Genomic DNA, 25,456 nt, shown 5'->3' with positions numbered 1-25,456 from the left:
TAGCCCTCATTCCTTAAGGAGCGACCAGCCATATAAASAGTTAACTTGCAGGCTGCTTTCAATCTTCAGCAAGCACTTACTCTACGCCTGTATAACTGAGAGATGAACACTTGGGCTCTCATGTCTTTCATATTTGCCTTGAGCTCTGTATTCCTTCTTTGTTTTTTCTCTTGTTCCAGGTTTCCCTTGATGGTGTCAGTGGATTAATTGTGGGTGAACACCAAGAAGTAGTAGTCAGAGGCCAGCTGAGCCTCAGCACTCTCTTTAACGCTCCAAATCCAGGCCACTGCAAGCAACAAACCTCTTGTTACAGCCTGTTTGTTTAGCAGCTGGCCCCTTTCATCTTCTGCAGAAGGCAATCACCAGCCCCTAAAACAGGCTCTCAATTTTTTTTAAAATAGATTTTTCTAATCTCTATTATTGGAGCACCTGAGGACCAGCACACGGTGACTGTGAATGAATTCATAGGAGGTGGTCTTTCTTGCAAACAGTACAGTCTAAATAAACGATAGAGAAACAATGGCAGAAGAAGGGGGACCGCTAATAATCCTAAGGCACAAAACATCCAGTCCAAATAATTCAAATCTCTCTGAACAGCTGAAGATCCCTTATTTGGTTAGTACACTAGATTGCAGATCTTTTTTTCACTTTTTCCTAAAACATTTGGAGTGGGAAGACTGCAGAATTTATAATTAGACTGACATGACTTTGCATAGGAAGAATCTTTCAAAGCGGATRTTATGTTCTTAATCCTTGTGTGCTAATCCTTGTCTTGTTAGTACAATTGTTTTTAGCAGCAGGTGACAGCCGTGATTGCAGTGGAACTGGGGCATGATTTACCTGTGAGCATAAACAAGGTCAAACATGTTCTGCATATGCTGATAATCGGCTAAACCCTCATAGTAAACAGCTGATACTATCTTAAAGAATTATTGTGTATACACATATATGCGCACACATACTTCAGAATTGCTGTTTTACTTCAAACTGTTGAGGATTAGCCAATGGTAATTGTTAAATCAGAACATACTGTTCAATTCTATAATTAGTGTACCAGCACCACAAAGAATCTATAGAATAGGTATGAAGTTAAACCCATGCAACTTGAAGACCTGCATTTGTTATAAACTTCTGATGTCTAGAAATCATATGAAAACTTTTAATCATTTGATTTTTCTCTGTGGTGTCAACTCTTCCTTCTTCCCCCACTGTCAGTAGGTTAAATAGGTAGATTAAAACAGTGTCTTCGGTGCAGTTGAACTTAATTCTCAAACTGAATCAAGTATGTTTAATAGTGAAGAATATTACTGAGAAAAATAGTGAGACAACATAAACTCAGAGCTGTTGGAAGTAAGATTTCTGATTTAATGAGATCTATGCTTGGCTTGGGCAGCTTTGAAAGAGCTTACCTCATACATCATTTTTCYCTATACATCTGTGTTGGTTTTCTTGGGCTGACCAAAAATACACAGAAGTACTGATTAGATAACAGATTTTTTGGTAGAATAGTCTTATAATTCATACCCTGCATAAACGTAGAAGCACTACATGTTCAGAAAAAACTTCTGGAACGAGCTTATCTGTTTATATTGAAAATCATACTTTGCTTTAAGCTAAGTGATTGAACATTATGAATTTCTATGAGCTGTTTGTGTTAAATGCAAAAATTAGTGGTATGGAGAATTTCTTTGCTGTAATCTTGTTTTTTCACAGTGAATATTTGAGCAGTTTTCCAGAACAGCTCCTGTGTGCCTTAAATTGTTAGAGGGTAGTTTTCTTTGTAAAAACTCAAGTATACTCAAATGCTGTCTCTCAGCTTCCTACTGTGGCCTACTTGCTACCCCTTCTCGCCTTCTTTTACCTTCTTCCTTGCAGAAAAAAATTACTGTAGCAACTGGTTGGGGGCATTTTAATTTTCAGATCAATTTCCTGGAAACCTGTCAGCTTTGTATGACTTTGTTTCTGTTTGTATTTTCATTTGATCTATTTTCATGGGCGGTGGCTTCCTGTTGTTTCAAGCGATCCTCCACTCACCCCCCACCCCCAAACCTTTTCCTTTTACATTGCAAAAGATACCAGTATGCTAATTATCTGTCTTAAGATCTCTGACTTTAATGCTTTGTTTCAAGCAGTTTAAGTATTTCAGCTATATTTTTTCATTTATTTGAATTTTAATTATTTTACACTTTAAATCCTGTTTTGTGGGTTAAGGTATTTGTCAGTAAAATGGGAAGGAGGGTTAATCTCTAAATGCACCTGGACACCAATGTGAGAGTTTTTAAAGCATGATATTGTAGATCATACATTTTGACTTTGGATCTGTTTGATCTGAGTAGACATGTTTTAAATTTTTTGTATTGAGAAATAAAAATCATAAAAATYTGTTGTGAAAAAGATGGTTTTATACCATGAATGATAGAGTTGCATCTCATTTTTGCATTTGAAAGAATCATTTTGTGTAAAGATCTTCTGAGAAGTTGGATCGTGTAGGAAAATACAAGGAAAATACAATAAAACCACAATTAATGTTAAAAGTGATGTTTCTTATGGAATATCTAAAATAGTTTGTTTTCCTACCTCCTCTGTGCTTATCTAAAAGTGCTGATGTATACACCTTGTGGGGAAAAAAAATCTTCTAGAAATTCAGTATTTGTTTAACTGTTGATTCTGTATATCAGACTGTGTCATGTTTAAAGCACTTGGTCAGCACTGACTTTATGTGGAACTACTGTGGGGAGAAACTAAATTCAAATATTGTAACATCAGGATTTTTTTTCTGTTTATTCTCAATTCCTGTAACAGCTGAAGTAATGTATATTTCTAGTAAGTTTAAAAATATTCAGTGTTTTTCTTCTTAATATTTCAGGTTTGTTGCACTGACACCTTGGAGAGTGTATCATCTGACTTCTCTCATAATACTTGGACTACTAGTTGTTCAGATAATAAAGGATCTGGTATTACCTAGGATAAAAGGTAGGACAGTGTACTGATAAGAATTCCTTGCTTAAAGGCTTGTAATTCAGAGCATGCTTGTTCATCACTAAAACCACTTTAATTGTATAAGGATCTGTCTAATGTATCATAGTACAAATAGCTAATTTCTGAGAGAGACAAGAGAACCTGTGGTGATCTATTACATATTAAAGTAAGTTTTCCTGTATTTTATAGAAATGACATTATGAGGTTTTTTTCAGAACAAGGGTACTCCRTTTCAGTGAACAGTTAATCCTTATCTTAACAGTCAAATTTGAAAATGCATTGTTTTCTAAAACACAAAGTTTTGCTAGACATTTGTATTTCTTCTAACTAGTACGTTATTGTTAGGAAGTTTAGGATACCAAATATGAATTGGTCAGCTTCTTAAATGGATTGAGAAATTATCTATTTTAGCAAAGCGGATCCTCCAGGGAGCATCATTGTTATGGACTATGTAGTGTTCAGTGTCCAGTGAGGTTAAAAAAAAAAAAACACCACCAACAACAAAAAAACTTCTGTGAATTCTGCCAAGTTTGAAAAGAATTTTGAGTCTSTTGGCTAGTTTTTTTTGGAGGGGGAGGTGGGGTTTTTTATTATTTTTTTTTTTCCTGTCCCATACTTCATTAACGTCATGAAAATTCTTTGGCAAAATGGCGTTCATCAATCTGCAATTTTCATTATTAGGAAGGGTTTTTTGGGTTTTTTGGGGTTTTTTTTTGGGGGGGTTTTTTTTGTTCTTTTTTTTTGTTTGTTTTTTTCCTGTCCCATACTTCATTAACGTCATGAAAATTCTTTGGCAAAATGGCGTTCATCAATCTGCAATTTTCATTATTAGGAAGGGTTTTTTGGGTTTTTTGGGTTTTTTTTTTTTGTTTTTAAGTGTTTTGTTTTACTTTTTGTTTGGTGTTGACTCCTGTGCAAAGTGTTTGAAAAAAAAATCACCAGAATGTAGTACAAAAGCAGGAAGTGGATGTCGGAGGTGCAGGGTATTCCTCTCTGATATGCTGTCACTTTGTTTCTGACTACCAAAGCCTGTTGTTCCCTGTCAAACTAAAGCAGTTATTCCCAGCCTTTTTGAAGCAAAATTCATTATCATTGCCTTTTCTTTTTCTTCAGCTTTCTATTTGCGACTCTAGCATTGCAAGCTCGGAAGTCAACTTGAAAAGAATGCCAAAATTTGATAGGTTCTGTGTTGTATAAGTCAGCTCTAGTGTTGCATACATCACCAGTTAGAAGCTGGTAATATACAGAAGTTTTTTTTCCTCTTTCTCTGTTGTAATTACTTAGTAATATGTATTTTGTTTTTATTTTGACCAAATCCAAGACAGACCAATTTTGAGTGAACTAACAGTGTAAGAATACCATCCCATATTCATATGTTTTGCTTCTACTGCTAGATGACTATTTAAGAATTCATCAGAGAGATGATGTCAGAAAAACCTGTTTTTGTCTAGCTTTATGTTTAGAGAATAATTATTTTACTATAGTTAAATGCATTGTCTTTGATGAAATTGCACTCACTTCAGTAACAGTTAGGTGCTAGAACTAATAAAATAGCAATTTTTCTTGTGGTAGTGATCTGAATCAATAAAGTACTATCCAAAAAGCAGAAATCATTTCTTCCAAGTACAGTGTTTTTATATAGGTACTTGACACTTCCAGACAACCACTAGATGGCAAGGCTATTACAGTTTCGTAAGGAAAGTAGGAAGTGATTGTCAGTTTATAAATGTAAAGCTTAAGTTATGCTGGGAATCTTTTCTTTCCACTTCAAAATGTAGCAAGATAAGTAAGATGCTGATTTTTTTTTTATGAACATTTCTGACTCTTTGGTATATTAAGTTTACAGAAAACYATTTAGATTTTCTAAGAACAGTCACTCTAAGTTAAAATAGTCCTCCTGTTTTGACTGTTATGRAGATTTATTTAGTCATTATGTCCCAAATTTTTGTCCTGACAAATAAGGAAAAAAAAAATGTGATATCTGTTTCAGTGCATTGTGTTTCACCTTACATTCCCYCAATTGCAGGTGCACAGCTTTGGAGAAGCATCACTGACAAGTAGGTATATTATTTTTAATATATTAGTTATATAAAATACTGGTTTCATATTTATTGTGTAATTCTAAAAATATCCTATTTTCCCAAATAGACTGTAATTCGAAATAAAAAATTATCTTAACACCTTTTCTAAGTTTGTTTATTGCTGCTTGTTCATCAGTTTTACTTTTAATAAGTTTGTAGAAAGTGTAATCTTTCTGATTTGAATTATATTAAAGTATATCGTAACATACCAACTTATTTTTAGAAATATTCTTTCTTACAATAGTGTTATGTTTTGTGTTTTCTGGGAATTGATGTCATCTTTAGTTATTAGGGAATAATGCTGTGTTGGTTAATGAATTAAATTTCTTTCAGAATAGGCATCACACGTGTGCTGTCTAAAAGTAGTTTAGCTTGTTTGCTATGGTTTCCATTATCTGTAGTAGCCAACACAAGTTATCGTTTCAATTAAATATTAGTTGATATCAAAAGGAATAGAAATCAAAAAATTAATAATTGCGCAGTCTGACTTGTCATTGGTCTTGATCAGTCCATATGCAAATGATTATATAATGTTGTTAATATAGAATATGTTTGGACATTTAATTTGTTTGGGGGAGGGGTGTGTGTGTGTATTATATATATGTATATATATATAAAATGGCTCTTAAGTGATTTACAGGCAACAAATTTTCAGAAAAGTTACTATATTTAAGGCATTATTATTCTATGCAGACCACCAGGAGCTATTGGATAGGTGACATCATGTGAAAGTAACTGTTACGTTGTGAATACCCATCATTAAACTGTTATATATGTCCCGACATACATAGTTGAAAAGGGAAGGTGCAGATTTTTATTGTTTTCTGCCTGGAGATAGATACCAACATCATGATATTATAGAAGGTAGTTCAGATGTGCAGTTGTTTCTGAACTTTTCTAGAAGTACGAACCATTCTCAGGTTTTCTCACAAACTTCAAGAGCCTTATGGAGCTGACGGCGATTTAATTCATGAACTGAACTGCTTAATATGGTTGTTCGCTATAGCTGGTGCTGCTCAGTGTATCTGTGTAGACCAACAGTGAGTCAAAGACTTTAATCTAGGAGCCATTGCTGTGCCACAATAGGTAGTGTGACTTATGTTTTATTCTTTCATCTTACTCCTATGAGAGAAATTTACATAAAGCTTACTATTTTTGGGAGGTTTTTATATCTGAATTCATCTGTTTGTGTACATTAAAGAAGATAAGGAAAAGAAAATGGAATGGCTGGTGGAATGGAACTAAACTTTTCTATGAGAACTCATTCTGCAATCTGGGACAAGTTTTTCCTTCATTCTCCAATTCATTGTGTATRGGGGTGGGGAGGAGGAACAGCTGATCTTTAAGACAAAATATGAGCAAATAGTGCTTTAAATATCTTTGGTTCAGGTTATCAGGTGCCCTAATGATGTACTCCAGAATCTTGAACTGGACTTGTTCTTCTGTGGGAAGATGATGCAGAGAGCAGAAAATAGAATTTGATGAGCTCACTGTAGTTTACGCTGCTGGGTGATGTGCTGTCATACTCCGCTATAGCAATTTGTCTTAATATAAGTGTTGTATATCTCTATATACAATAATTTCTAGTAAGAACACAAAAAGCACTCTACAAGGTGAGGCCAAAAGTCCGTACAACCCAACATCTGCTCTCTGAAGGTGGCCAACAGGGAGAGAAGTGACCTCAGATTATGTACAATATGAGCAGGACAATCTTGTAAAGGTACTTCTCATATACTTCTCATATACTTTCCCAATATCTAGCAGCATCCAGTTAAAGGACTTCTAAGTATCAAAAGTGGTATCTTGGTTTTTAGCGATTCTAGGTGAACATTTGATTCCTTGGATTTGTCTCATTTCTTTTTAGTCTTGCAAACTTTTAGTATTCACCGTGTCCTGTAGCACAGAAGTCCACAGCTGAACTATGCATTTTGTGAAGAATACTACCTTATTACCTTGTGTTTGTTTACTGCTATATAATGGCTTCTTAGTCCCTTTTACCTTTTTTTGTGTGTTAGAAGAAATAGTSAGCAATCATTTTCTGTAACACTCTCCAGGTAAGCGATGACTTTATAAACTTCTGTCCTGTTCAGTCCATAATAAAGTTCTTCTGTAGCTTTGATACCTTCATCGTGCTTTTCTGGACTTTTTTTCCACTTCTGTTGTCCTTTTTATGACAGGAGCCAGAATTAGACATTGTGTTTAGCATTCAGAGAAACCATTGGCATAACAATGTCCTCTGTCCTCTAAATAAATCCTAAAGCTTGACTGGCTTCTTTAACCTCTACTGGGCATTGAGTTGATGTGTTTTATGGATCTATGATAATCTCAAAATTTTGTTCCTGACTAGTGAAGGTCAACTCAGGGCCCATTGTTCTATATGTGATGATAAGATTGTTTTTTCCGTATAAATATATCTGGCAAGCCAGTTGTTGATAATTGCTTAAAGTTCTTCTGCATTTTTTTTTGCAACCGGCCTCCATCTTTACTACCAAAAAAAAAAAAAAAAAAAAAAAAAAGCATAGTAAGCAGACTTTCATCCTATTATTAATGCCTTTTTCCAGGATTATTTTTTTTCAGACAATACCAAACTGTCTTCTAGTTTTACTTGCAAGGACTTTCTCTAATATCCCATGTCTTAGTCTTCCTAAGAGCATTGATGATGGACCTTCTCAAAAGCCTTTTCAGAAAGCTAAGTATTTTTTTGTGGATATTAGCCTTCACCTACAAGTTTGTTAACTCCTTGAATGCACAGAAAGTTTGTAATGTGATTTCCCTTTACAAAATTGTGTTGACTGTTCCCCAGTGTAACGCAGAACAGGCGTGCATGTCCTTTATTGCAGTTTCTATCAGTTCACGTAGAATAAAGATGAATCTTTACTGTTTTGCAGTCCTCTGGCTATTTTCGTAGATCTCCTGTGAAAATAGATGTCATGYTAGGTACTTCTCAGTCCTCTGCTGTCAAGGAGGCTTTAGGAGTGGTTATTCAACATAAATGAGAYTTCTGCTTTTGCACCCTTCCTTTCATTTAGTACTCTTAGATGTTTACATAAAGAATTTGCATTTGTTTACACTGCATAACTTATACACTTGTTTTTTTTCCTGACATATACATATAAATGTGCCTGTTTATTGAGTTAAAATGGGAAGAACTGCTGTAAGATGTTGAGGTTGGGTGCTTTGTTGCCTTTTGTTTTACTAAGGCTTGGACCTGATAGGCTATTTTCCTGTTACCTTGTATCAGCAAACTATGTCTAGATTGTAAATTTCAAACATGTTCTCATAACCGTGTTTTTCAAAACCGCTACCCAGTGGAGAATTGCACACTCTTAAATAACATACAGAGAACAAACTGGAAGATCTGTGATACTTTGAATGAGAGGCAATGTCTGTTCTAGTGAATTAAATGGGTTCAGGATCATTATCTGGCATTGAGGCTACAGGCACAGAACAACTATGTTCATAGCATTAAATTATGTTGAAGTCCACACTAGTTAAAGGAAGCATAGCCTTACTTCTTTCTCATTGTCCTACCTCAGTTGGAGAATGCTAGTTGGGTCCTGTTTAAAAGGTGTCTGTGTAAGAAAACCCGTGGTTTTTATTTCTAATGGAGTCTCATAGTACTATGTTAAGTTAAAAATTCCTCAAAATTGAACAAAATGAAGTCACGTCCTGAGCCTTTCACAGTCAAGTGTGTTCTTGCAACATTGATTGTTTCTGAGTCTGCTTCTATTTCTGAGGAACTTCCTTCTCAACTGATGCTGCCTTTTGAAAAAGTAGAAAAAATCTGCTTGTTAAAGCAGCACTGGATAAAGTCACTGGATATATTACTTTATTTTTCAAGCTGTCTTATTTCCTCTTCTAGGAAAATTTCTTCAGATCCTGGTGCTCATCCAGTCAGTGCTAACAAAAGTATTAGAATTTGCACAGGAATTGTGGCAAATACTGATTTCTTGAATGTTGACATTTGAAGAGGTCAGATTAATGTATGTTAATTTGACCATTATTGTTTAACCTAAGGTACATCAGCTCTTACAGTCTAGGAAGAGACTAAACATTCCTGTAAAGTGGCCACCACAGAGTGACTAAAGAGAATAAGCCAGAAAGAAAGGAGTTTGTGTTCTGAAAACTGACAACTTTGCATAGCCAGTTTTCAAGTTCTTAATTAAATTAAAGCTATTAAGTTCTAGGGAAAGTCTTGCCTGACCAGAGCTGATGGGTAAGCTGCTTATGGTGCTAATAGCTGCATCAGCCTCACAGTCTGCAAGAGATGCAGCAATTATTACATTTTAATACATTGAATATCTTGGTTATAATTCTTTAGGCTGTAAAAACAAGTTCAAAAAGGGCCCTTCTGGCCCTGTTTTTCAAAAGGAAGACTTTCTTTCCAGGGAGAGGCTTGCCTCCGAGATAGATTTACATGCTATCTTCTTTACTCCCAAAGGGGGAAAAATAAAAATGCATAATGGTTTGATCCATTGCTGCCCTGTTTTATGACTTTTTTTTCCTACCTTATAGCTAGTTATTTCCAAAATACTAGCCCTATTACAGCAGATATGTCTTAAATTTTATGTTCCTCATCAGTTGTCAAAAAAAAGTGCTTTCAGAAACTTTTTTGATTTTTTTTTTTAACTGTGTATACAAAGTGTGTCTGCTCAGAGGGTATTCCCAGAATTACGATATGCTTTCAAATTTAATTCAACGCAAACTCAATTCTCAGGTTATATGTTCTTCTGCAGAGTTTACTAGTTAATAGACTGTAAAATCAGCATTGTGGCAAGATTTTGTGCATTAGTCTTCTTACGGGATTAAAACATAAAAATAATTTCTTAGGCTCTAATTCAGGCAGAAGAGTCTCATTAAAATCTGAAGACCATTTAATACATTTTCCTACACGTCTATAATTTTTTGGTTGTTGGGATTTTTTGGTTGTTCAGGGGGAAGGAAAATGAAGGGGATTGCACAGCCCCTGTAAATATTCTGTACCTCACAGTTAGAAATAATTGGGTTTTTGGTTTGTTTTTTTTCTTATATTTGCTAGAAATGATCTGTGCTGCATATAGCTGATTTTTTTTCCTTGCCTGGCGATTGGTGTGTAAACTTTTAAAGTCAGACCCACTTCCTATGATTCTCTAATAATTTGGCTATAATGTGGTTCTGCCTTAGCCATCATAAGATGTTTTCCTTTCTTCCTTGCTTCCAGGAGCTCAGCTCACCTTACATTATGCAGAGCCAATTGAAGAGATGAGAGGAGAAAATGCTGGAATTGCCTAGCCTGGTTAATGCTACCAAACACAGCATGCTGCTGTCATCTTTGCCCTGTTTGCCTTCAGTCCTAATTTGTTAAAAATAAAGGTTAAACATTCTTATCGTGTCAATAGAACRGTAACTTCCGAGGAAATTTTGGCAGAAGAAAAGGACCAATGGAATTTTACTGGGGCTTTCTATTTTTTAAACTTTCTTCTCTGGGATATAKTCTATCATCCCAATATAATATTTACTGACTTTTGAGTTATGTTTTCAGAAACTTCTATCATTCATTTCATTTTGACTCTTCCCTGATTATSTGTATCGCTCTTTATGTGGTGCCCAAAACTGAGGCCTTACCAGTATCAAATAAAAGAAATAAATTTTGCTGTATACCATACAAGCTTCGTAAGTTCATCCTAGGTATTTATTTTGTTTAAGATTATAGAGAAGACTTTTTTTTTTTTTGATTATGGCCAATAACTCAAATAGCTTGCATTCTGTTGAGAACTCCCTCTCTTTTGGCTACGCTAAGTTGCTTCTCAATTTGTGTTTATGTGTTTGGCTTCTCAAAATACRCTCTTTTTCTGTTTAGGTTGGTTGGTTGTTTCATGCCGTTTTTCCATTTGAGTTCCTGTTGGAACCCTAAGTCCGATCTCTGTAGTCTCTGCCACTCCTTCCAGTATTACAACATCTGCAATTTTATGCTGTCATTTAAAGTGTCCGTGCAGATATGCTGGAGGACATATCAATCTCATATAACAGGGTGCTTTGAATACCTGCCTTTTGGTATGATTTTTCAATTAAATGTGACATCATCTTATGGGGATTTCTTGTAGGCCATAGTATATTTTTGCAGTTTATAAGAATGTCATACAGGAAAGTAAGCATTGCTACAGTTAAGAGATACGCTTCCATCTTTTCTTTGAGAGAAGTTATATGCTTAGGCAAAGAAATATGTGGGTTTTTTTTAAATGTTTGCAAAATGAATAATCCTTGTTGACTGCCTTAACAGCTTCCCAGCTGTGTTACTGACTTGGTCAGTATGTCTTCAAATATTGCTTGGATAGCCCCCCCCCTTTTTTTTTCTACTTTTAACTTAATAAACTGTAATACCTTAAGAAGTGTATTACTCAATTTGTCACACATTCTTCTTCTTTCATTTTACTAATATTTTTTGAACTAATTGGCCTGTTGTAGTCAAAATTATCAAGAATTATAAACAACTTTTTTTAGAGAGAGCCTTGATAGCTCTATGTATTAGTGTGTATTTTGGTTTTGAAGGAATGAAACACTAGGGAGTAGTTCAGAAGAAGTTGCCCTTGCTCTCTTCTGAATTTTTTTTCTCTTATGATAACTAAAGTGATTTTCATATAAATCTTTATGTAAGGTATTTTTCTATATCTCAAAATTTTAAATAGTTTGATTTGACTTTTGCTTTTTGATCTCACTAATCTCTCACAACCAGGAGATTTCATTAATCATTTTTACATATATTATGTGAAAGCTTTTTAAAGAGCATTCATTCTATTTGTATCTTCTCAGGGATAAATGTTCCTTGAGCAAGCCAGAGGGGAAATTTCATGGAAAAGCCTCTGGAGATTTGATACGGAGGCTTCTAAAAATCTTCATACCTAGCATTTTACCAGTTTAGGAACAGAAGGGAAAAATAACCCCGTATGTTGGAAGATAGATCACCTGGGCACCAGTATGGTGAGACAGGTATGCGTTTTTACGATGCTTAAATAAACTAGATTTAAAATACTTTTATTCACGTGAAGTCAGTGCATCCATGACTAAATGTATGAAATAAATACTTGACATAAATAATCTTTGCAAAGTGCAGGGTGTGCAGCATCCCATGCAAAAGTGATTCAATAATTAATTTCCTTTGTTACTCATTGGTAAAAATGAATTATTACACTCAGTTAAAAAATGCTAGCCCTGTAATGGCAGGGGAATGGAAATACATCCTGTGTTCATAATTTTTTACTTAAACATAGGCAATTTTTTCTCAATCATTTATGACATGTAATAAAGCTTACTGCAGTCCATGTTTAATTTTTTGAATAAATAGGGACCTGCAGGCATCCTTCAATTATTAGAAGAGTTTTGTCTCTGGATCCACTGTGACAAAGATGCACTTCTGTTAAAGGTGTCTAAGTGTGCCCAAGTGGATTTGTACATTGTGGGCAAGCTGAGCACTGCTAAATCTGAGCTGACCCAGTTCTGATGACTCTGTATCATTCTCTCTGGCATGTCCCATAATACCTGTATAATCACCACTGGAGAAAAAAAAATCTTCCTCTGAGCTTCTAAGTTGTCTCCTTTTCTTTTTTTTTCTTTTTTTTTTTTTTAGCTTCTAAGTTGTCTCCTTTTCTTTTTTTTTCTTTTTTTTTTTTTCCCCTTCTCCCTAAGTTTATTTAAATGATAAAAATGATTATTTTGATCACAGTATTAAGTAAAGGTATGGTAAGTAAAGTACAGGTTATGTCAAATTGCAGGAGCTTTTTTAGTTCTGCTTCTTTCTAGCATTAAGAAAACAGCTTCCAGAAGTTAGTGTAGTTGAAGGGAGAAAGGCAAAATGAATACAGAAAGCTCCCCAAAKGAGAGTGAACCAGAGATCAGAGAGAAAACCCCCGAAGTGGTTAATGTTACCCTGGAGCGCTCTCATGCTTCCTCTCTTTTTCTCAGTTTTGCAGTGTCTCAACAAGTGTTTATATCTAATCTTCCGTCTTGGACATGAGCATGTATGTTGGATCTCACATTTTTTTGTAGTTTGCTAAGTTTTCCCAACTTTCAATAAGGCAATTTAGAGGTCCATCGTTCACTTTTTAACGTTTTCGTATTTCATACTGATAGACCAATATTAGCACCATTATTTTACAGTAGAAGAGAGAAATTTTTACTAAGAGGGAAAACAAAATGTATTCTGTGTTGAGTTGTGGACCGTAACTTACACATAAGTTGAAAACTACAAACTTCTGCTAAAGTACTAATTCATCCCATCTTTGTGGGTTGATTTCCTAAGCCTGTGAATATTACTATAGAAAAGTTATATCTGAAAAACTGTGGAAGAAATGTGCAGGTACCATCCATTACAGATCACTTCTATTTGTCTTCAGGGACYGCTCTTGAAGCAGTTTATTAATCTTTGTTTATTCTTGGGTACAAGAACTCCACAGAGTATCAGATGAATTGGAAGAAAAGGGAAAATACTTAGGTGCTTTCTGCTTCTAGGAAGATGCTCGTCTCTGACCCTTTTTTAACCAGATTTAGCTTTCTCAGACATTTTTCATTGTTTGTTAACCATGGCACATATCATTCTTTGCCTAGTTACTCAAAATTGCTGGGAAATTCTCAGCTTCTGGCATGCATCTTTTACATATTGCTGTCAAACTTGAATATTACTGCACTTTCAGTATGAAGCCCTTTGCTTTGTTTCTTCCTTTGACCTGTGTGTATTTACAAAGCGCTTGTTATAAATAGCCTGCTTGAGAGGCACAGTGCATAAGGGTACTTTTATTCTGGCTGCTAGCCTGAATAGCATGATAAGAAAACCTGTCCAAGGACATGATTGACATGTATTTCCTCAATAAAAAAGAGAGACTTGGAAAAATAGTTTGTGTGTGTGGTGGTGGTGGGGGGAAGACAAAGACCCTTCCTGTCTTACTGAAATAATTTGTTTGGCTGGAACAATTTCAAATGCTTAATGGAAAGGCTCCAAAGGGTCCACCTTCCAGTGGCAGAATCCTAAAAGTTTAGACATACCCTTGTAAAATGTCAGCCAGACAGCAACATTCTTTATGAGACAGATGAACTTCAACTCACATGTTGAACTTAGACTCAGATTATGAACTCTCTCTTGAACRGTAGCAAAATACCTCCTCCTAGGCTCAAATCAGGCAAGAGAAAAGCTTAAATACAGCCACAATCTTTTAGAAGGGAGAGTTTTTAATTTCCTGCCTCTGAAATACAGTGGAAACATCCTTGTTTGGTTAACTCATTACAAGATTACACCATACAATACACTTAAACTGCTCTCTAGTCCTAGAACAATCTGTTTGATTGCCAAGTACCTGGTGCCTCTGTTTGCTTTATTCTGTTTGCAAATGTAATGTTCACAGTTTTGGCTTTTGTATATTTTTATTAAGAGTTCTTTGTTATATAATTAGAAGAGCTGCAATGAATTATTATTAATGCCTAACTCAGTGTTATATTGTTGCAGCAATTCTACTTAGATTGTGACTAGAGAACAACTGCATTTCTGATCAGCAAATATGGAACTCTATAGAATGACAGATCTCAAGCTGCTCACCAAAAGAGACATGCACAAAACTGACCATTTTAAAGGGTAGAAAGTAAATTTGAATTTAAAGATTAACACAAAAATGCTATTGTGTCCTATTCCCTACATTTATTCCATTGCACATGTAACAGTTTTGCCATGGGTATTTTTATTCTATTCTTACTGCTTTCCATTTTAACAGTTGAACAACTGTGAGAGAGAACTTATGATCCTGAAGTCACTTGACTTGTCATCTAAGAGTGTATTTATAAACTATAGCATTTAGGGAGCCCCCAATGTTACTTAAAATAGAGAGACTACTTTTAGGTTTAAGAAAAAYGGACTCTTATTTTGAAATTGCTTTTCTGAAACACAAGTTAAGTCATATTTAACTAAAACTTCAGAAAAACAAAATTTTATTTTATGAAGGTAGCAAACTTAACCATTTAACATTTCCATGTACTCACAAAAGACTACATGAAAAACAAATAGTATGGGTTATACCAAGCTCCAAAATATGAAGAGTGTCCTTTTACTTCAAAAAAAAATAGCTTGCTTCTGTTTTAATATTGGGCTAAATTATCTGTTTCCCATAGGAAGAAATACTGCTTTTGTATTTTGTTATTGTGGAGAGAATATGAAATCTGAATGAGCAGGAGAAAGATAATTTGTTCCACGCCCTAAAAAATTGTATGATCAAATACCCAAACCATATGTACATTTATCAGAGGCACTTACCTCCTGTTTCTAGTGATCACTTGCCACAGTTGTCACTAGTCACAGAATTTTTGTTGCCACACAGTGCAACAACCACCTGATGAATGTGTACAGAAATGGTTTCAAGGGGCAGTTGTCTCCAAGCTCTGATTGCTGCACTCTGTAACTGGTGGTCTGGTCACTCTGTAGGCAGTGCAGGCAAGGCAAAGGTTTCTGGAATCTCAGACAAACTCTTTGAATTGGTGATTGTTTCCTCTGCCTAGGAAGTTTGCTTTTCCATGCTATTATATTTGGTTTGAGAAATTCAGTTATTTATATAATATTTTGCACTCTATTGTATTCAAACAGCAGCAAAAAAGATTTAAAATCTGTAATGCTGCAGGGTTCTATGAACAATATGTACTGGAAGAATTTTTTTTGATTAAGAAATTAATATTATTTTTTTTGAAAAGCTCAAAGTGAAACTATGTGCAGGGCCCCTGACAGCCCATTGATCTGATGAGTTAATTACTATCAAATCTGCAAATTCTGTGTAACTTCTGCACTGGAAATTTTGCACAGTGGAAATCTGAGAGATATAGGAAGGAAGAAGAAACATGTAACTTTGGTTAATTTGAGAACTTGGTGAATGATTCCTGTTTCTTTTATGATTAATGAAATGAGGTGTTTATGTGTATTATTACTGTGGAATGAGGACTTCAGTGTGTAGAAGCTTTAGAATAGCGATGGTCAGGAGCGAGATAAGAATACTTATAGCTGAGTTTATACAGTAGCAGTGTTTTGACCTTTAGTTGTGTCTTTTTGCCAGGTACAAGCATTAAATTACAAAACGCACTGTGGAAATTATTTGCAGAGAGCATGAGAACCTGCAGTGGTAGTGTCGTTCCTCCCCCCCCACCCTTTTTTTTCTTCACGTTGCAGAGGCCTGGGTTGTTGTGACACGTGAGGGGGTGTTTCCCAGCACAACATCTGATTAGTCACCAATTTAGCAAGGAATGTCCTGGCACACGGCTTTGTCAAAGCATGTGAGCCTATCAGTAGAATAACATATTATATTCTTATAGGTGTTTCGACATAGAGTTGAGTAAAACAGCTCAGCTGTTTTGAAATAAAYGTTATGATATTCCTTCCTTTAGTCTGCTTTTTTTTTCTTTTTTTTTCTCCCCCCCCTTACTGGCCGAAGAGATCTTACATGTTTAAATATTATACTATATTTGATGCCTTTTTTAATATTCCAAAATGTTTTAGTCAGATCTTGAGTAACAATACATGTCTATCATTTTTGTACTGAGAAAAATTGAGGCTGACATATCCTCATTTTGGTGCTTATGCTCAGTGTACATTTCCTCCTTTCTTGAATATAGATGATCAAACATATTTTGGAGACCAGTTTGTCAGAAGTATTCAGAGATGAGTATTTACAATAACATGAAAATACAAARGTCCTCTAAAGTCCACCTAACTCTTACAGCATCATCTTACAGCATTACACTGTTTTCAGCTAAGATTCCCTATCATGAGAATTGCAAACTCTGGCATTGCTGTAGACCCTCATAATGCTTAAAGGAATTTCACAGTGAGTATAAAAATATTCAATATTAAAATAATAGAAATATATAAAAATATTTTAAAATCTGTTAAAAATTGGAGACAAGAAAACTGACTGAATATTAAGTAGAGTTTGATGTATTTTTTTGAATTTCCAAAAGGCATCAGCTAAGTCCCCTTGTCAGAAACTCTAAAAGCAAATAATCAGCTCTGGAATATGAGAGAGGATCATCCTGTGCATTTAAGCAAACAGATTGAAAGTAGGAAACAAAGGTGAGAATAAATGGCTAGCTTTCATGTTAATGGAAGGTCATAGGAGGAATCCTTAGGAGTATGTACTTGAAACCCATTCCGCTAAATGTATTTGTAAGTGATCCCCAAAAGGTCATGAATAGGTGGCCAGATTTGCTGATTAATTCCAAAATATTCAGGAAACAAAGAAAAGGACTGACTGTAAAGAGTTTCAGAAAGTTTTTCCAAGATTCTTTTGACAGTAAAATGTCTGATGAAATTCAGTGTAGGTAACTGTGAAGTGATATATGCAAGAATACTATTCCTAAATTCACATATAAAATAATGGTCTCTGAACATGACTGTGATTACTCAAGAATCATCAACAGACTAAATCAAGTGTCTGAACAATTGTAGTATGAAGTTTTCAGGTCATAACTGTACAGGAGCAAAAGTGATTCCTCCGCAGCTTCACCATAAGTAAACGGTTTTCCTGGGATTGGTAGCTTGGCAGCTTCAGTCATAATTTGTTAGCTGGATTTAATATTTTTCGCTATAGTCAAAGTCTCAAAATGTAGGAATTCAACTGAAAACTCTTTAAAGTGAAGATAAGTAAAGATGTTTCTGAGAAGGACACACAGAATTTTCTGTTGCTCTTTCAAATATATTGGCCAAAGTCATTCCAGATGGACTTTGGAAAATATTTCTAATCACAAGTCACTAATTAAACAAAAAAAAGAAAATACTGAACAGGCTCCCCTCCCCCCCTTCCCAATCCACCTCCCTGGACTGAAATTAAAATCTGTGAATACAGTGTACTATTTTTTTTTTCAACCACTTGCTTCTCTGTTCTATAGAAACATCTGTATATTAACAAAGAGGGTCTTCAGACCAGAGGATGTTTTCATACATATGCCTTGAAAGTCAAGATTCTGAAAGAAGAAGCAAAAGCTGTGGCAGCATATTACGGCTTTAACATATGTATATGTATGAGTACCTTCTACATTTTAAAACTGATTTTTCAGTATTCCAAAAGCAAAATATACAATTGGAATGTGTTTTCTACAGCTTTGCAAAAATATGTCTTTAGAAATCTTAAGTCCTCCATGAAAAATGAGGGAGAAGAAAGTTGTAATGGTGATAGGAGCTGCTGTTCTGCCTTGCAGAACAAGATAGTCTCTGTATGTATACTAAAGGCTCCTTTAAAAAAAAAGATTGAATTTTAATGAGAACTAATAGTAAAGGCACAGGGAAAGGAAAATGTATACCTAATTGTACTTTGGTGAGAAAAAATGTCTAGAAAACTAAAGTTAACTTGGCTTCCCAATAGCATGCTCAGCCTCTCAGCAAAATGTCATCCCTATCATCATCTTCTTAAGGCAGAGCTAAGGTTATCAGGATTTCAGCACTTCTGAGTGAGTGTTCTGGCAGCATTGAAACAACCAGTTCAGGGTTTTCCTCTAAATCACAAATCTGCGTGTGTCCTTGATGACATAAAGGTTAAGCTGCAGCTCATTAATGATCATCAATCTTGATTTGCATATCTCTTGACTTTTTTTTTTTTTTTTTTTTTCTCCAATTTTGGCCTTTTGCTGTGGTGCTGTGTGGTGTTGCATGGGTCTTCATAGCTTTAACTTTGCAAAATCATTGCACAGAGAGCTGGATGTTGCGAGAGCAGCAGGACTGTGGTTTGAAGAGTATTCTGCTTTGCAGAAACTCCAGTAAGAAATTGGTCACACTAGTCAATCCAGGATAAAGCCAGTTTTGTTTTCATTGCTGCCCTAAGAATTACCCATCCGGTTCAGTTTGCAACAGTACAAGTGTATGAATTGTCATCTTGTGAAACATGCCATTCCTTTGTCTCATGTATTTTTGCTGCAGTTTCTCATTCTTGCCTATTTTCCCCTCCTGTTTTGTTCTCCGTGCTATTTTACAGCAGTATTTTCTTTGAGTTTTGATGTTACCATTCAACGTGGTTATAAATCTGTTGTCTTTCCCACTGCTAGAGCTATATTGAGATTAAATGGTGAAATGAACTGTGGTGAGGAGTTGCTTTTTATTTATTTTTTTGCCTTTTTTATCATGCCGATTGATATGTATACACAAGTATATGCCTTCTAAAATTACTTGCACTCTGACATTTTTCTCCCTGATTTGTGTTAGTTTGTAAATATTTTAAGCACTGCTTGTGTGAGTTTACATTTCATTGCCTTTATTGTAACAGATCGGATTGGCTACTTGTACTGAAGTTGGAAAGTAGTGACAAATAACACAAATTACTGATAGGTGCATCAGACAAAAATATGGTCTTGAAATTTGAGTCTCATTAGTGACAATATTTTTTATACCACAGTTGCACGGTTTTATTATCTACCACAGTAAAACTGAATAAGGATAATTCTAATGAAAAAAGCTCTTTTAAATAGGAGAATGTTATTGTAACTTTAACTTGAGACATAGTAAGGTATTAAACAGTAGAGACTGTGTCCTGTCACGCAGTAAACATTTAACAAATAAAAAATAAACTGTTGAGAAAAATTAACAGTATAATATGGTAAGCTGTCTCATTTTTTGGTGTCTGGGTGTTGAAATAGGATGTGGCCCTGAAGGTCAACCGAGAGAAACAAGATGAAGTCATCTTTAGTGTGAAAATGTTTAGCTAGCAATCCTGAAAATTAATCAAGAACTTTAGCTCACTAAGCTGGGATGTAAGAATAGGGTTGATGTAAATGAAAATGATTAACAATATATATCTATGCTGTGCTTCCATTATGATGTACATGAAGTCTTGCAGTGATTCATCTTTAAGCATGTAAGTTCTAACTCAGTACTGGTGACTAGTAATCTAGTTAGGCCTTACAATTATGCTATCTACTCTCTGCTTAGATTTTTTTATATTGTATCTAAAAATAAATCATATAACCAGTTCAAAAACTGAYGTGTATTCTGTCCTTCATAAGATGATAGCAATATCAAAGAGATGATGGGTTGTCTTGGCAAAGTGGCATGTTAGCAAGATCTTTTGGAAATAGGTATTGTCAGTATGTGGCCATGAGACTCCAGAGAATCTTAGAGATTTTGTGTAGCTGAGTGATTCTATACTTTCTGAACGGAGTTACRTACAGAGTTGTCTTCTCTTTTTCTTGGTAGCTCACTGGCAGACTTTCTCTTGCATTGGTATGTGCTATATGTAATAGTAATGTTAGAAAATGCAACAAAACACTCTTCCGCTTTACCTTTTAATTCCTTGTATCAACACTTGAAAAATATTGTAAAGTTTTCATGCATTGTTAACTGTTTCTAATCTGTGGGGCCTTTTACCAATTTGTTTCCTGCAAAATGATTTTATTATATAGTTATCTTGCTATTTGGTTTACCTTACAGATGGTTCATCTTTTTTCAATGGGGAAAGAAACCAGATTCACACTGTTACAAATGGAGTGACAGTTTTCAAAATCTTGACTATCGTGTGTGTCAAACAAAGAATTTGCATTTTTATGTGACTTAACTGAATTATAAATCATGATAAGCATGAGCAAGTATATAAGTACATTTGTAGGTCTTAAGGTAAATAGGAAATGTAGTATAGTAAACAAAAAAAAAACAATTTCATGAAACAGTCTGTAGTAAGTCTTACGAAAAATTTTGAAAGATCCAGTTATCTTTATCAATTCTTCAGATTATTGCTAGATGACAGATTGTGGTGTTTTTCCTGTTTGTTTGTTTTTCCAAAATTTGTTTCTTTTATAGTCCTTTAACAAGATYCCATGGCCAAAAAGTCTCAGAGCTGTTACGATTTTCACACTTAATGATAAGGTCTTCTATCAACCTGTCTCCAGCTCTTCACTCACTGTGTCACACAAATCCAACATGATTTATCCTATTTGTACCAGAGGGAAATTTGCTATCTTCACACTATTAGAGTGTAGTTATTCGCTTTTTAAATTCTGTTGAAGTGCCTCTTGTTTCCTTTTATTCTTCTTTTGTTTTTATTAAACTTGAAAATAATCTCATATTCTTTGTTCCATTATCATGCAAGCTGTATTATGAAATGCTAATGTCTGTCAATGACAATTCATTGTTCCTGGAACAAATGAGGTTTTGGTTTCTGATAGTCCCATTGCTTTCATATTCAATTTTTATGTGGCTCTTTAAAAATACGTATATGTATGCTTTGTTCTACTGATTAAATATTTGTTACATGTAGTATCTTGTTTAGTTTTTTGAATGTTGCACATCTGTTTTTCTATCACAGACCTGAATGTTGTCTTTTTCCTGAATGTTCAGCTTAGAATTAAAAATATTTTAACGATCAGTTATTTCATCCAGGTATGAAGAAGAGACTCACATAATATGCGGGATTCCGTGAAGACAGAAAAGTATTCCTGAGTGCTGGTTTTGATTGATTTTGTTAGTCTTATGACCTATTGACTTTTTTCCCCTCCTCATTCCTATTCATATGTACAGATAAATATAAATGTTTGGTGTGTACTAGATGTCTTTGGTGTTTTTAAGCACACAGTTTACTAGACTAAGGTTATAACTAGTATAATATTCCAGCAAAGAAGTGAGCATGTTTACCAGGTCTGTCTTGAAAGGCTTCCTCTCTTCTCCAAAATTTTAAGTCAGTATAAGCAAATATAATAAGCATATGCATTTTGAAAACAGATTTGGAGTATCAGAAAGAATTAGAACAGATATTCAACAAAGGTTTCAGTACAATGAGTGTGTATTTCAAATAAGTTATCTTAAATGTGCTTTTGACAGTGACAATTTGCAAACATATCTTGCTGAAAATAATCTCAGTATAAGTTGTCTGCAAAAAGTAAAAGCTAGAGTTTCCATTTCTTCAGGATGATCTAAATTGCATTTAGGAAAAGCTGTTCTTTTGGAACATAATTTTTCCATGAGTCAGTTGAGGTTTTGTTAGGATGTCTTTAGGCATGTAGCATTCATTATTTTTTTTTTCATCCACGTTGTTAGAAGTGAGACTCAGCTGCATAATTAAGAGTAGGGTTATACATYGAAGGCATGATCTTACTTTCATTTTAGATGAGGAGAGATGCAGACTAAGGCAGTAATTGTAACCAACTCTGGAGCTGGTAGGCCAGTTGAAATATGCCAGATGCTGACTAATGAAAACCTTTGAAAGCTTGCAGAAAGAATGGAGTATACTTCCTAGTACACAATACCAGATTATTCCCCTTGCACTCCACAAAGAGAGCATGCTGTCTTTCACCTACCCACTGAAGCCCTCAGGCATGTTCAGTATCTGCATATATAGAACAGTACATTCAACACTATTTTAATTCCTCTGGGCTAATCAGTAAGGCTTCTTTCTTTTCCCAGCTAAAGGTGTAGCTTCTTTTTTTCCTCTCTTTTTGATGATGACTTCCTCTGAAGTCTTCAGTGCCCATCTGCAGAAGGAAAGTTTCATACAAATGTCTATATGGTTTAAGGGGAAGTCATTTTCTTAGTTATTATAACGTATGTTCAAACTAAATAAGTACTTAGCAAGAGCAAAAGTGGTAAGTTTCTTTGATCAAGAAATCTGGCAGGCTGGCATCTGATCTGCATGCCAGCTCATCTTTTAGGATATCTTAAATATGTGAAGGTAAAAGCAAATATGTAATAACTATCAAGGAAGCATTGAGAAAGATATAAGGGAAGTTTGGTTAAAGAGCAGGGTAGTGGAGATGAATGAAAGTCAGAAGGATTGCTTCTTAAAGTGATCCAAATAAAATAAAAAAGATAATGTAGCTTGAAAGGTTGAGTGTGAAAATGTGGTAAGGGAGGCCAAAAGAGCATGAGGAGCAAGTTGCAAAAAAAGGTTGAAATGTGTTAATCAATGAAGTCAATAAATTTAGTTAATTTGATTGTCCTTTTAATACAGCAGAAGCAGGATATCTACCACAGGCCCTTCACATCCAATAGAYAATTAAGTAGAAAAGTAGAATACAGAGAAGATACAGCCATAGCACTATGGCCGTATGGTGCTATAACTAAATGAATCTTTCTGTGTTCACTGCAAAGAGTTACGAAGCTTCCGCTTACCATACTATTTTTTTTAAGGGGCTTATCAGAGGATTGACACCAAATTGAAATGTCAGTTGAAGAGGCTAATCAACAGATAGAAGARTAACAAATATGATAAGGTGATATTCACCTACTAGCTCTTAAGGAGTTTGAGGTTGAAATAGGTGAACTACGAACTTTACTGTATAACTTTGTAACAGGAAGTTACTGAAGGTGGTGCACAATTTTAAAAAAAGATTCCAGTRGAGACCTAGATAACTACAACCTGGTAATACAGTTTGTAATGGGCAATGTGGTGGAATGTATATGGGGAGGATAATGGACAAACAGTTAAATACAGCATTTTGGGGGAATAGTCAATGCTTTTCTTGGAAAAAAGGAAATCAGACTTCACAAATCTGTATGTTCTTTAAGAGAATAAACAAGGACATTGAAAGATAAAGTTGACTAATACAGTCCAAAAGGCTGTATTTCCAGAAGTCATCCAAACATCTTCCTTCACAAAGGTTCTTAAGGAAAGTAAGTTCAGGGGATAATAGGAAAGATTCTTATATAGGTAAACAACTGTTTAAAAAATAGCAAACAGAGAATAGAAGTTATTAGTCAGTTTTTCTCCTTGAGGGGTAGACAACTATCAAAGTTCTATAGGGTTATATACTGTGGAAGTATTTTGGGTTCTTTTTTTTTAAAAAAAAAAATAGAGGTTACAAAGGCTACTTAGAGGATTACTGTGAAGAGGAAAACAAGAGGAAAACATCCTTAACGTCACAATGACTGGTTGTTAAATTGGCAGGTGAAATTTAAGATTAATATCAAGTGAGATATAAGGAGAAAAAATTTATGAATCCATGCATAAGGTCATTCGTTTTGCACTGACTATTATCATTCAGGACAGAGATCTTCAGATTGTAATGGACTGTTTCATGAAAATGTCAGTGCAGTGATTATCAATGGTCAAAAAATTAAGGATTGTTAGGAAAGATGAGGAGAGCAAGAACAAAAATACCTTTAAACCACTGAGTAAATCAATTTTGTCTTTTCTGGACATTTCCAGCTTTTGCAAGTTTGAGTGATTTTTTTAAAAATTCTAATACAGGATTAGCTCTTTCTGTCTAGCTCCACCTCAGAATTCTGGAGTCCCATCAAAAAGGTTGTGATAAAGTCCATAAAAATGATAAGTAACAGTGGAAATGTAAACAGAAATAACACTTATCTACTTGTTCTAGGATGAGATTTATTAAAAATTAGTTGAAACTGAAGTGGCCAGCTCAAAGAAAATAAAACTGGGTGGATTTTTCCACAGCGTGTAGTTAGCAGTGGAAGTCCTTGGCACAAGGTATTTTGAGTGCTATTGCAGAATGGAAGTCTGCTGAGGGTAGCTAAGAAATGTAGACATCGCATCTATTTCACAGAATTCACAAGCCACAAGTTGAGGGCTGGAAGAACACTTGGAGAAGGTAGCACTGGATAATTCCCGAGGCTGTGCTTTTGGATACRGTTGGAGGTGCTCCAAGTCCTTTGATCTGTCTTAGTTTAGTAATTCTAGTAGTTCACTTGCTACTGCTTCACCCAGGTATGTTGGAGAGGACCTTCCATCTTACTGGGCTGTGAAATAGTCTGGATCCAGAGCCAGGAGAAATCTCCTGTTTGCTCAGTACAAGTTTCTCTGATTCTCTTGGGTGTGGAAGAGTTAAGACTCAGAAAATTGAGGTGAATTTTCTAAATAGTCTTTGTGATACGAGGCAGAATACATTACCGTGATTAGAGTACTGCTAATTACGTGCTTATACTTTTCTGGAGTCTGATTTGCAAAAACTATGAACACTGAAATCAGTAGAAACTAGCCTTTGAGTATGAAAGTGTTTTAGAAATGCTCTGCTTTGAAAGTAACAAGTCCTTGACATTTCGTTTARGTACAGCTTTAGTAGACATTTTTTACTTAATCTCTCCAGGATTCCCTTATCAATAAGTAAATAAGATTATGATATTCTCCTTACCTCACTTGAGGGATGGGAAAGAGTTGTAAAGAATTGTAAAGATTAATTGTGAACCATTTTTCTGCTGTAGTGATGAGCACCTTATACTGAATGTAACTAAGAAATGAACAGCTCAAATGAATATTTGAGTAGCCTGGATTACATCAAGCTTGTATTGAAATACAAGGATAGACAAAATACTGAAAGCTCTACAGCTTCTGAACATGATCATCTAGTGTATTAAAAGGTGGTAGTGCCATAGAAAAATATTTGTGGCTGTAAGACTGTATTGAAATGCATGTCTMCAAACAAGAAATTAAAGTTTCATAGCAGAGCTTAGTTCTACTTGCTTCCAT

At 34.9% G+C, this 25,456-nt stretch overlaps 2 long non-coding RNA genes across 2 annotated transcripts; one reads left to right on the top strand and one right to left on the bottom strand.

Moving 5' to 3' along the window:
* The first annotated feature begins 2,916 nt into the window (after positions 1-2,916).
* Positions 2,917-10,492, top strand: LOC146593668 (uncharacterized). Its single transcript, XR_014896337.1, has 3 exons — positions 2,917-2,973; positions 5,006-5,036; positions 10,261-10,492. It is a non-coding gene; the product is annotated as an uncharacterized LOC146593668 (long non-coding RNA).
* On the bottom strand, positions 5,709-15,480 carry LOC146593667 (uncharacterized). Its single transcript, XR_014896338.1, has 2 exons — positions 15,331-15,480; positions 5,709-7,973 (listed from the first exon to the last, which is right to left on the bottom strand). It is a non-coding gene; the product is annotated as an uncharacterized LOC146593667 (long non-coding RNA).
* Between the last annotated feature and the right edge of the window lie 9,976 nt (positions 15,481-25,456).

This window comes from Rhea americana, unplaced genomic scaffold, assembly GCF_003343005.1.
Source record: "Rhea americana isolate MKP2758 unplaced genomic scaffold, rheAme1 scaffold_285, whole genome shotgun sequence".
In the NCBI taxonomy this organism is placed as follows: Eukaryota; Metazoa; Chordata; class Aves; order Rheiformes; family Rheidae; genus Rhea; species Rhea americana.
This window is presented reverse-complemented; position numbering and strand designations above follow the sequence as displayed.